The sequence below is a fragment of the Mastomys coucha genome, unplaced genomic scaffold, assembly GCF_008632895.1.
Source record: "Mastomys coucha isolate ucsf_1 unplaced genomic scaffold, UCSF_Mcou_1 pScaffold6, whole genome shotgun sequence".
NCBI lineage: Eukaryota > Metazoa > Chordata > Mammalia > Rodentia > Muridae > Mastomys > Mastomys coucha.
Genome location: NW_022196912.1, coordinates 88379307 through 88392041, shown reverse-complemented (window position 1 = coordinate 88392041; position 12735 = coordinate 88379307). Strand labels below are relative to the sequence as shown.

Here is a 12735-nt window from a genome sequence, read left to right as displayed (position 1 = left end):
TGTCACGGAAGGGGAAGTACATGCAGAAAAGGGGTAGCCGGTGTCCCTTGACCACCTTTCACACCCTTGGCCGCTGTGGACTCACTCCCAGCTCATGCATCTGCTCTGGACTGTCTTTGTAGCAAACCCTCCACCCTCCAAATCTGCCATACTCAAGTGACCTTAGTCCTGCAAAGCATTCCCCGAGACCTAGCCCACTTTAAACACCAGGGAACCCACAGAAGCCTGGTTTACTGTTCTAATGCTGTGACAAAATACCATGACCAAGGTGCTTTAAAAAGAAAGGGCTTATTTGGGTTTCTGGCTTCAAAGGGTTAGAGTCCATAGGGTGGAGCAAAGATGTGGCAACTAGAACTGGTGAGAACTCACATCTCCATCCCTGAGAGGGAGATAGAACTAACTCAGACTGGTGCAAAGCTTTGGAAACTTCAAAGCCCATCCCCACTTGATGTACCTCCTCCAGTAAGGCCACCACTCCCCATCCCTTTGTCCCCAAGTAGCCACCAGCTGGAGACCAGGTTTGTAAACATATACACCTATGGAGGCCGTTCTCATTCAACCCACCACAGAGCTCTCCTCTCTATCTGATCAATAAGTGATGATTAAGGCCCTGAATCAAGTGCCACCAATACAGAAGAAAACAAGATGTCTCCCTTTCTTGCCTTAGTGAATGGAAGAAGATGTATGTGTCCAGTACATTGAAGGTGATGAGCAGGAAGCTGGGGGCAAACACAAAGGACTAAAGTGGAAAAGCCAGTGTAGGTGGGGATGCAGCAAACACCAAGGACTAAAGTGGAAAAGCCAGCGTAGGTGGGGATGCAGTCATTTCAAGGGAAATCAGCAGATGAAAGGAACCTAGTCCAGGCTGAGGGTGTCATGTGCTCAGAGAAATCACTAGGCAGGAAGCACACATCCCATCTTTGATTGAAAGACAGACAGCCTCAGAACTCCGTGGAAAATAGATTACTGGAAGGAGGTGCACAGCAGTCCAGTCTCAGAATATTTTATGTATGTAAATGTGTGCATTATTACATAAATATACATAAAACATATAATATAATATCATATGTATGTATGTATGTATGTATGTATGTATGTGTGTGTGTGTGTGTGTGTTCTGTTGTACTGGGGATTGAACCAAGAGGCCTAGTGCGTGGTATACGAGCACTCTAGCATGAACTCCATCCCCAGCAGGTCATTTGGTTCTTAAATCTCTTGGCAGATGTGCACTTGCCTCCTTCATGCTGGTTCGCTTTCTCTCTTCCAGAGCCAAGTGTGAAGCCTTCAAATGTAGATCTTATTTTGCTCATTTGTATCTGCAGCGACAGGCCATCCAATGGATCCCGGGTGGGTGGATGAGATGTGTAGTTGGTGCTCAACCTCCTGAGCAGATTTCAGACCCATCTCCTTTTTCCCTCCACTTTCCCAAGGGGAGGAAGAAGCCCTAGTTGACTCCTTCTCATGGAGAAAGAGTACAGAGATCCAAGAAGCCAGAGAAACTGCATTGACCTTTGTCCTGAGGTAACCTTGGCACCTGAGACACAAAGTCTGAAGGCCTGGAACTGCTTGGGGCTGCCAGTGCCTTTCCAGATTCTGGAGATGCCAAGGTAGTACTCTGCAAGACCAAGCACCTTTTATGGCCTCATCTGAGTCCTGGACACAAGCCTTCAATTTGCCATAGTCTTCTTACAACCCATTTACAAATGGTTGCCCTATATACAATACTGCCTGGTTAAAACAAGTTAAGTACTCTACGCCATGAACAGAATATGATCTGCGGCGACAAGCATCATCACTCACAGGCATCTTTTTCTATTTCAGTTCAATTCCGGTTTCCGCATTAGGCGCAGGGAGCCAGGAAGGACAGTACAGCCCTGGCTTCAGAGAGCTTGGAGCTGCAAAAAACAAACAAGCTTGGAAGCAAGGAAATGGTACGAAGTATTTTAATTGCTGTAGTGTAGACAATAGTTCAGTCTACGCACAGTGAGTAGTCTCTCCTGGGGATGAAGAGGTGTAGAGGTCGGGAAGTGATCCACTGGGGAGGGAAAGGGCCCTTAAAGTAGGAGTTCTATTGGCAAACAGGCAATGAGGCTGGGAGCGTAAGTCACACTAGCTGTAAGGATCTTTGTTAAGGTTCAAGTGTCATAGGCTGGGACAGATGAGGCCACATGGCAGGGTTTGGGCTAGGGGTGCTGGGTTCCAGAGCTTTGAATTGACACAGACAGCCCCTGAAGAGTTGTAGGTGGGGTACAGGGTGGTTAACGTCAAGTTTACTCCTGGCAAGGGTTGCTAGAATGGCAGGACAGAGAGACTAGAGGAGAAGGAGTTCAACCCAGGAAAGGCCCAAGAGAGGTTAGCCACCTGAAAAGAGAACAAAGATTCTGTAGGCAGAAAGCCATCGCCTTCATTCACCAGGTGTGCAATGCTGACTGAACTGACGGAGCTGGAGAAGTAGAACCAGTCTCAGGGTTGCCCTGGGAGTGAAGGAGGAAGCTGTTTATGTCCTGCAAAGAACAGTTCCCAGTGTTGCTATGCAGACCAGCCCTGGGCAGGGGTCGCATGCTGTTTGCTTAGCTGAGTGTGCAGATGGAGTTTGGATATACAGCTGGGGTTTGCTCTGCACATGTGCAAGGTCACGCATGGTGTGGAACACAGTAGGAGCCTGGATAAAAAGGTCTTCGCTTGTCTCTTAATATTAAAGCCAGACCTGGAGACAACGTGCAGGATTACCTTCTTAGAGATCTGAAATACTCTCTTTTCTAGACTAATTACAGAATCATCCCCACCCTGCTTCAGGCAGCTTGCTCTGACTCAGTCTCTGTGACCCTCAGCATCTTCATTATTCTAGCTCTGATTGACACTAAGTTTTGCCAGACTAGGAATTGGGGTGCTTGCTGTGAACTCTTTACAATCAGGGAGACTCAGACGTGATTCAGGGCTGGAGTTGGTAGGAGAAAAGAGGAGCAAGCTGCCAGGGGAGAGGTCCCAAGCTGTAATTCAGGGGAGCAGATGAAAGCGTGGGGGAGGAGGTGAAGGCATTCAGTGCCTACATTTCCTATGAGGCTCCCAAGGCAAAGATGAGGTCCACTTTGCTTTCCTAGCCCTGATTTCCCCCAACTTTTTCTCTGGTGTCCTTTATAAAAGCCAGTAGATTTTCCTGTCTCCCTCCCTCTATCTCTAGCATAACGCAATGCCTTCTCCAGGGGCGCCGCAGCCATCTGGATATCTTCTCTCTGTCTGGCCACCTCACCAAGTCATCATCCCTTTTATAATCTCATCTGAAAACATATCCTTTCTCGTTTGTTTCTTAACTTCTCCCTCCTCCTGCCGCTTCTTTCTCTTTCTCTGAGACTTTATTATGACTTAACAGAGCCCCGGGGGATAGATTGCCTAGGAAATATGCACTGTAAAGTAAATGCATATGGTCCTATCTCTCAGTTGTCCAGATCTAGTCCAGCTGTGCAACTTCACAGCCCAACAGCTTCGTGATACCGCACTGGGTTAAAAGCCACCTTGTTACCTGTGAAGTCTTCCGTGGCGTTCTGTGTGTGTGTGTGCAGTTAACCTTAGATGTCTGTGACTCAAGTAGGCTCAGTGGTTTAGCAAAGACCAGACCTCTGACAAGGCAAGCATGCGCTCTCCTTCAGCCTGAGAGATCAGATATTAACTCCAAGCAATTGGGAGCTTCCTGACATTGGTGTCCCTGTGGTGTTTCATAAGCCCTGACAGCTCCTTACTATTGTTTTAGAGAGATCATGCACCCCATTGCCTTCCCTGGAAATAAACACCCTTTCCCTGCTTTGGGTCTTGTCCCAGCCTGAATGAGGGGGAATGAATGCTTATGACCAAAGCTGTCAAAGATGACCTGAGAGAAAAGCAGAGGGCTGCATCCTTTCCAAGAGCCGTTCGCAGTTCCTTTTAATGAGCTTATGCCGTGTTCTTCTCGGGTGGGAGCAGCCCAGGGTCACCTGTCAACAGCTCTATCTATAGCAGAACCCCCATTGCTCACCCTGCTATCTCTGCTTGCACAAGGCTCGCTGACCCCGAGGCTCAGCTGTGAGAATCAATCATCCCCTTCCAGACTCCATCGTTCAGCAGCTACGGGGCCTCAGCTATTTTTATCACCCCCAAGAAGTCGGTGCCCAAGGACGTGCTGGGATACCTTTGCTGGGGGAATGTCGCTGTGGAAATGAGCGGTGGGGAATCATGGCAGCTGAGCTTCTGCCTCGAAGTTAAATCCAAAGGGCCTGGCCTGGAACAGAGCCACATTTGATCTTCTTCCCTTGTGCAGCCTGCTGAAGAGGCTTACACAGGGAGACAGATGTCTCAAGAGGGAATGAGGCCAAGGACATGGTAAAAGGACTTATGGTCGGAAGGAGAAGGAAGCAGAGTGCATGTGGCCCCAGGTTACACCTAACCAGGGTGTGGGATCATACACTCTAGATATCTGACCTCAGTGACCAGCACAGATGTAGCCAAAAAAAAAAAAAAAAAAAAACCCTTGCTCCTCTATGACAGTTGCCAATCTTTGCAGGTGCTTCCTGTGGGCCAGGCCTAAGGCTGGAAGTAGGCCTCTAGAATCTTCTCTAGAGCTGTCTAGAGTCTAGAGGACAGGGATAATCAGGCCGGGCATCACTAAACCCTGGTGGTCTCCTTTCATGGCCTTTTTGTCCATTGTAGGTGCGGAGCCTGCAGGGTGCAAGTGTGGGTGATACTGAAGCAGTTTGTATTTGCAGAGGTCTGTCCATTTGATACCCTCAACAAGCTCCTTCGGTATAACCTCTGAGGTAAGGCTATATTTTTAGTCTGTGTAAAAATAGTCTGGATGGATGGCTGCGCATGCGCATGAGCATGCGCATGCTTTGCTCACCAGCGCTCCAGCCCAGGGAACGGTGAGAGAAGGCTCGGGTTCTCTGAAGCACTTTCATCTCCAAGAAGAGGGGGGCATGTGGACCCCAGAGCCTTGAGAAGGCGAAAGTTGCCTTCTGTATGATGCTGTGGGGTGACAGGGAAACGGGTGACCTTCAACCTCTCTCGATCCCAAGATGGAATCGAAAAAAACAAACAAACAAACAAAATTAGGTGGGCCAGAAGCCAGGGTCCTCCTGAGCTGGGGAGAAGGCCAAGTTACTGGCTGCCACTCATCTGTTGGAGAACAGAGGGGGAGAGGGATCAGTTGTGAGGATGGCCCCACGGAGGCATGTGTAGAGAGAAGGGGTGGTTCTAGGCTACGTTCCTAAGAGCAGGAGTTCAGAGGCAGGATTTATTGGTCCCTTGAGCCAGTAAGCAGGTGGGTCTGGTGGCAGGTGGCACAGCCCCAGAGCTAACCTGGGGTGTTTCTCAACTGCCCTGGGGCCCTGGAGTCCCGCAAGGCCAAGAGCGGCCTTTTAGCTTACTTAGCTCAAGGTTCTGACGCTCTGACCAGACACTTGGCTTCGCTGACACTCTCATCTCCCTGCTACACTAGCAAACCGTGGAAGGTCACTGACACGCTCACATCTGGACAGCATGCAAATTGATATAAGTTTCCTGAAGGAAAGCCTGGCAGTGAATATGGGACTTTAAAAACTGGATGACTTGCTCTTCCTGTAAGCGGCCAGAGGTGACCTGTCAAGATGGTTCGCTCCTCTCTCGACCCAGAAAATCCTACAAAATCTTGCAAATCAAGAGGTTCAAACCTTCGTGTTCACTTTAAGAACACCCCGGAAACTGCCCAGGCCATCAAGGGTATGCATATCTGCAAAGCCACCAAGTATCCGAAGGATGTCACTTTAAAGAAGCAATGTGTGCCGTTCCGGCGGTATAATGGTGGAGTCGGTAGGTGAGGCCAGGTCAAACAGCGGGGCTGGACACAGGGACAGTGGCCCAAAAAAGAGTGCAGAGTTTTTCTTGCACATGCTTAAAAACGCAGAGAGCAATGCTGAACTTAGGGTTTAGACATGGATTCTCTAGTCATTGAACACATCCAGGTGAACAAGGCACCTAAGATGCGCCGATGAACCTACAGAGCTCATGGCCAGATTAACCCACACATGAGCTCCCCCTGCCACATGGAGATGATCTTCACTGAGAAGGAATCGGGAGGATCCCTGGGCTAGCCTGGGCTCTCTGAGGCCCTGTCAAGAAAAAAAGAAAAGAAGGAGAGAGGTACACCCTTGGGCTACTAAGTCCTACTTTATCAATTTCTCCAAAGCCGCGGCTGTCCAACAATAGTGGAATGGCAGACTACACTCTGGTGCACCTACTTAATGAAATCCTGTGCTGTTAAACATCTAATGATATGAGAAAGTGCTAAGGACATAATGCCTGATTTGACAGGCAGGGTAACAACTATATATAGCATATGATCTAAAGGCTTTTATTATTGTTACAGTTACTACAAAGAAAAAGGTCCTTGTTTAGACAAATTTGTTCATAAGCCACTTGCTCGAGGAGAAGGCTATAAACAGGTGTGCAGAACAGGAGGAGATGATCTGAGTCATGGCAGAGGGTGAGGAGGAAGGGAGCAGGCAGTTTGGGAGTGTGTATTTGAGTCCTCTCCAAGCCAAAGGCTCACAGACACTCCATGGGGCTAGCCAGCTGTCGGCATAAAGAAGCTTAGTGTTCTCACTGAAGGTGTTACCACTGCTGTGAACTAAACCTCAGCTGCATGCCTACCTAAAGTTTTCAATGAGGTCAACTAAAGCAGCAACCTGATTTGAAGATCCTGAGTGAGAAAGGCCTATAAGTGCAGAGCTATATAACGAAGTTAGTCATGGGCATCGGTGCTCCAGGGCTGGAGAAATGATTAAGCTGGTTAAGTGTTTTGCCATGTGTATTAGTCAGGGTTCTGGAGAACAACAAAACTTACAGAATGAATCTACAGAGAGAGTGAGAGAAGGGGGGGGCTTTGTTAGAATGGCTCACAGGCAGTGGTCCAGCTAGTTCAACAATGGCTGTCTACCAACGTAAGGTCCAACCATCCAGTCTCATGGTCTTCAGTATATGCCAGCATCCCAAAGAAGCAGGCTCTAATGCAGCGAAGGGATGGACTTCGCAGCAAGAACAAGCAGGCAAAGTGGAGGCTTCCTTCTTCCATGCCCGTCATTTAGACTTTGAGCAGAAGGTATGACCAAGATGAGGTGGGTTTTCCCACCTCACAAGATCCAGATTGAAGGTGTATCTCCCGACCTCAAAAGACCTGAATTAAAAGTGGGTCTTCCCACTTCAAATGATTTAATTAAGAAAAAGAAATTCCTCACAGGTGTACCCAGACACTTGGGCTCTAGTTAATTCCAGATGTCGTAAAACTGACAACCAAGAATAGCCATTATCAGATGAATCTCTGAATTTGAGGCCAGCCTGGTCTACAGAGAGAGTTCGAAGAAAGTAAGGGCTGCACCAAGAAACCCTGCCTTGAAAAACCAAAATCATTTAAAGTAAGAATAGCCACCATACCATGTAAACATGAGGACCTGAGTTTGAGTACCAAATTCCCATGAAACATTACACACATGAGCATGTGCACTTGTGTTCGCATACTCTCATACACACACACACACAAGAAATATCTGCATATTGGAAAGATGGCTCACTCACTGACATGCTGCTCTTACAGACCAGGGGTCCATTCCCAGCACCCACATGTCTCATAGCCATCTCTAACCCCAGCCCCAAGGGATCCAGCACCCTCTTCTGACCCCCACAAGCATCAGGCATATACATGGTGCACACATATACATGTAGGCAAAAATAATTGTTTAATATACATAAAATAAAATAAATACAAAAGTTTAAAAACTCCTATTAAAAGAGGAAATTTCCAACTCTTGACTAGAGGTATGAATCAGATGGTAGAGCGCTTGCCTACCATGCACAAGTCCTGGGTTTGAGTGTCCTGCATTGCATAAACCAGGCATGTTGGTACATGCCCATAATCCTGGTACTGAGGAAATAGAAAACAGAGGATCAGAAGTTCAAGGCCAATCTCAGCTACGAAGCAGGTTTGAGGTCAGTTTGGGATACACGAGATTCCACTTCAAAGAGACTTTTTTCCCAACTCTTCTGTAATAACCCTAGTTATAAAACTATATTTTATTACTCTAGGGAAAAAAAAAACACTGAGTGTAAACACTGTTATTCCATGTGGTGTGTAAAGTACCCTCTTGGCCTCTGGGTTGATGCTCAGCTCCCACCACAAACATTGACTCTTCACATAACGGGTCAGCTCTGGGTCCCGCTCACCAACACACTGAGATGACATGACACTCCCAGGAGCTCAGAGACATTCCAGTCTGGTCAGCAGCCCAGATCTCACTGCTGGTCAGAGCATCAGGCCCATGAGCAACAAACTGTTCCCTGGCAACAAGAAGTGCGACAGTTGTGAGGTGACAACCTCTGTTTATAATCTCATACTTGGGGCTTTGCTTCTGTTGTCGAAAAAGCTTTCTACCCCAGGCACCAATCCTCAGGCTGTTTTCAGAAAAAAAGAGAAGGCTCTGAGAGAGATTATTTGCAGATAATCCCGTTTCTGATGGTGCTCTCAATTCTTTTTTTCAGTGTAGTCAATTTATTTACTTTATGCTTGAGGAGGAAGGAGGCCAGTCCAAGCAGAGGAGAGAAGAGGGACAAATAACACCAGGACTGTTTGAGAAAGCCTCAAGGAATCACATTATTTTATATTTAATTTACCTAAAATTAATTATACACAATACATGTAAGTGTGCATGTACATACATACACACACACCTTGAAATTACGCCACTTGGACTAGCAATGCTCCCCACAAGAAACACAGACTAAAAAAAAAAAAAAAAAAAAAAAAAAAAAAAAAAAAACAGTACCAGGCACAAGAAACCACCTTTCTAATGGTTGATCAGGGTAGTCCAAGTGACTCCCAGAACCGTAGAGACTATCAATGTAGCCCTTAGTTGTTTCTCAGGGGTTGGGGGTATGTTCCTATTGCTGAAGACACTGCACATTTAGGACACAAGAGGATGATTTGAACTGGATCTGACCTGAAAGCATATTTCCTATTGTCAATCTTTCATGGTACCAGAATATACTATGAATACCCCTAAGGAGGAGAAACAAGTGAACAATCCTACAAGGAACAAGACCTATACACCACACAGTGACCAGCACAGCAAGGTATCTTTAAAGGTGTGGTGAAACTGGGCAGTGGTGGCACAAGCCTTTAATCCCAGCACTTGGAAGGCAGGGGCAGGTGGATTTCTGAGTTCGAGGCCAGCCTGGTCTACAGAGCGAGTTCCAGGATAGCCAGGGCTACACAGAGAAACCCTGTCTAGAAAAACCAAAAAAAAAAAAAAAAAAAAAAAAAAAAAAAAAAAAAAAAAAAAAAGGTGCCATGAGTGGCACTCGTGTGTGGATGGTAGGCAACAGCTGTCTAATTGGACTTCAGTCCCACTCAACAGGAAGGAAGTCATGTCTGTTACTGGAACTTTAGTCAGCTTCCAGGGACTAGTGACATCATGGACTTTAGAAAAGAATCTACTACCCCCACCAGACCAGTATGATCCCTTGCTACATTCTAAATCTTATCCCCATACCCACAGATTAGTGTAGCTGCCACCCCTCATCCAAAAAGCTTCTCTTTATAGCTAATGGACACAATACAGACAGAGATGGATGGATAGCAGGGAGCCCAGGCCCAACAGATACAGCCACATCACAGCTCCTGCATCTGTGACTCAGGGACATCCTTGCAGAGGAGACGGAGAGACTGTAACAGCCAGAATACCCAAGACTTGGGTAAAATATTCTCTCCTAGAAATGTCTGCAGAAACCACAGCAGGACAACAGCAGTATCAATGGACATTGCTGTGGAAGAGGCCCTATCCATAGACAGAGAGCTATAGGCCACTAATGATGACTGCCAGAAGAAGGGAAATTAACCTTTCCCAAGGATGAGCCCACTATTGATTGTCCACTGCAGGATGACAAGCCCTAAAACTATATACACACAAACAACACAATCAGACTCAACTGGTTGAATTTATGTATTTGTGTACAGTATATACATATATACACATGTATATACACATATATCTATCTATATATACATACATATATATACATATATACACATGTATCTATCTATATAATAATTAAAGAGACTATCAACATGAGAGTGAGGTCATGGGAGAGACTGGAAAGGAGAAAGGAAAGGGAGAGGGTAAGTAATATAATTCCATTTTTATTAAAAACATAAAAAATATAAACATATATTCACAATTTTTTAGTGTAATAGTTTTACTATGTGTACTAATCTCTTGTTTTATGCATGTATTCTATAATGATTCAACATATTTATATTGCATTCTATTTCAAAATATAAAATAATGCTTTCAAAAGTTTGATAGTAATTAGTTTATATGTTTCTGCTCATTTACCTTGGGTAGTGTCTAGTAATGAAACTTTATGAAGTCAGACACTGTTCAATAACCCAGGCTCAGCAAGACAAATACCTCATGCTCCCTCTTATGCTGCAGATTCTAGGTTTTTGTATATGTTCATATCTGTGAGTGTAGGCATAGGCTGTGAAACTAGAAAGGGACCATGAGAAGAAGTTTTAAGTGAGGGGGAAAGGACTGTAGACTCCATTAGCCATGAAGGTAAAACAGGAATGGCTGGGCACAGAAGTGTTCAAGGGGGAGGGAAAAAGGGAGGGAGAATGAGCCACAGAAACCAAAGAGAGGGTATTATGAAAATGCCATAATGAAGCTCATTTCTTCATATGTTAGCTAAAAACATTTTTTTTTTAAAAAAAAAAAGGGTGGGTACTGTTTACATGTAAGAACTTAACATTTTATATTTCACAACCTCTTCTTGGCTCCTCCATTGGCTTTGGACCATAACCCAACAGTGTGTTCCCTTTTTTGCTTAATGAATACAAAATTGTAGGCAAATAGGAGGAAGAAGTCCAGGGTTCAGTAGCACAGTATTGAATATTAATGTTATAATTAACATTAATTTATTGTATTTTCAAAATAACTAGATGAGATGATTTTGAAAAGAAATATTCGGCATTATAGATACACTTACTATATATAATGATTTGGTCATTATTCATTATATGACATATATATATATATATATATATATATATAATTATCACCCCATATAATATGCAATAATTATGTGTCAAACTAAAATTAAACTGGTTATTTCTTCCTGGGAGACAACAGCCTAGTATTCTATTTTGACCTGGATTCTTCCTGCTTGGAAGTAACACTAGAACATAGCAGAGCTCACGGCTGTAGAAAACTCTATTCCAATCAATAATCTTTTCCCAGCCCTTGGATGCTTTCTTCCACCCAAGGATCTCAAGGCAGTGAGAGTCCTAGACAAGGACGACAGGGATGTGGATCAGCCAGTCTTGTCCTCAGATGCCTATAATGTCTCCTTGGGAGTCTCCAGTGAGGTCTGAGCACAGAGTCAAGAAGACATTGAGGAACACTGAAGAAAGACCAAGGCAAGTCACCGTGGAGGCCTGGGTAGAGCCTCAAAGACAAAGGATGGCATCAGAAAGAACAGGTCTGAAGGCTGTCACTCAGAGAACCTCCCACCACAGCCAAGGGCACCTGCACTAACCACTCAGCCTTTGAATAATGAACACTGACCCTGGGGTCCAGGAATACAGTTATATCAAATAGAATGGCATTCATGTTCTCTCCCCAATGGTCAGCAGGCTTCAGCTTTCTTTCTTCTCTTTTCTTCCCAGAATCCAGTTTGTATTTTTATTTTTATTTTATTTTATAGTTCTGATGAAACCCTAAGCCTCTAAGAAGAAAAGTTTTGGAGAAGTTCCTTCGATCTTTATTAACTATAAATCCAGCGAGCCACCTGCTTGGAGGAGGATCCTCCTGCCTGCTTTGCTGAAATGTCGGTACTGATAAAACCCTTGGGATTTTGCTTGGTTGGTTTTGTTGTTGTGGTGGTGGTGGTTTTCTTTTTCATATGCAATTTAAGAGTCAAAGTGCTAGCCCTCTATATTTTTCACAGCTGGGATGTCAAGGCCTAGAGAAGTTAAGAGCATGTTTGGGGATGCACAGGTTAAGACAAGGCAGAGCCAGGCCTGGTTCCAGAGTCTAGATTCGTCTTTGTCAAGGGAGGATGTCCAGCTTGGGTAACCTCAGCACTAAGGAAAGTCAGGCACAAGCTTCATTCCCTGAGTTAAAAATAAATAAAGAAATTAATTAAATAAAAAGCTTTCAAGGCAACATCCAGTTAGTTTTGTCCTACAGATGTTTCTTGATCACACTGTTCTGTTGTTGTGAAGAGACACCATAACCAAAGCAGCTCTTATAAAACAAAAGCATTTGATTGAGACTTAGAGTTTTAGTCCATTTTCATCATGGTAAGAAGCACAGTGTAAGACTCTGATGAGCCTTAGTTACCGGGGACCCTCTGAGTGAACCACTTGGAGCTGGGGATTGATGCAAAAGCAAGAGGAATTTATTGTTGCAGTGTGCTAGGGTCATCCTGCACCCGCAGGAGAGGTGGCCTGTTCAGAGAATTTTTTATACAGTTTCCAGGGGCAGAATAGAGCATCAGCAACTAGGCACAATATGATTGGCGGAACAGTGCACCCTTTAAACTGATTGGTCTTTAGGGAATGAGGTAGTAGGGGCTTCCTTTATCTGCAGGCAGCCAACAGTCAGTCCACCCCGTGGTTTTTCCGAGGAATGTAATCAGCCTCTCCCTTCTGGCCTAAGTGCTCCACCAACCTCTTCC

At 45.2% G+C, this 12735-nt stretch overlaps 1 pseudogene; it reads left to right on the top strand.

The window, feature by feature from the left end:
- Positions 1-5615: 5615 nt before the first annotated feature.
- LOC116081056 lies at positions 5616-6098 on the top strand (annotated as a pseudogene).
- Positions 6099-12735: the final 6637 nt, after the last annotated feature.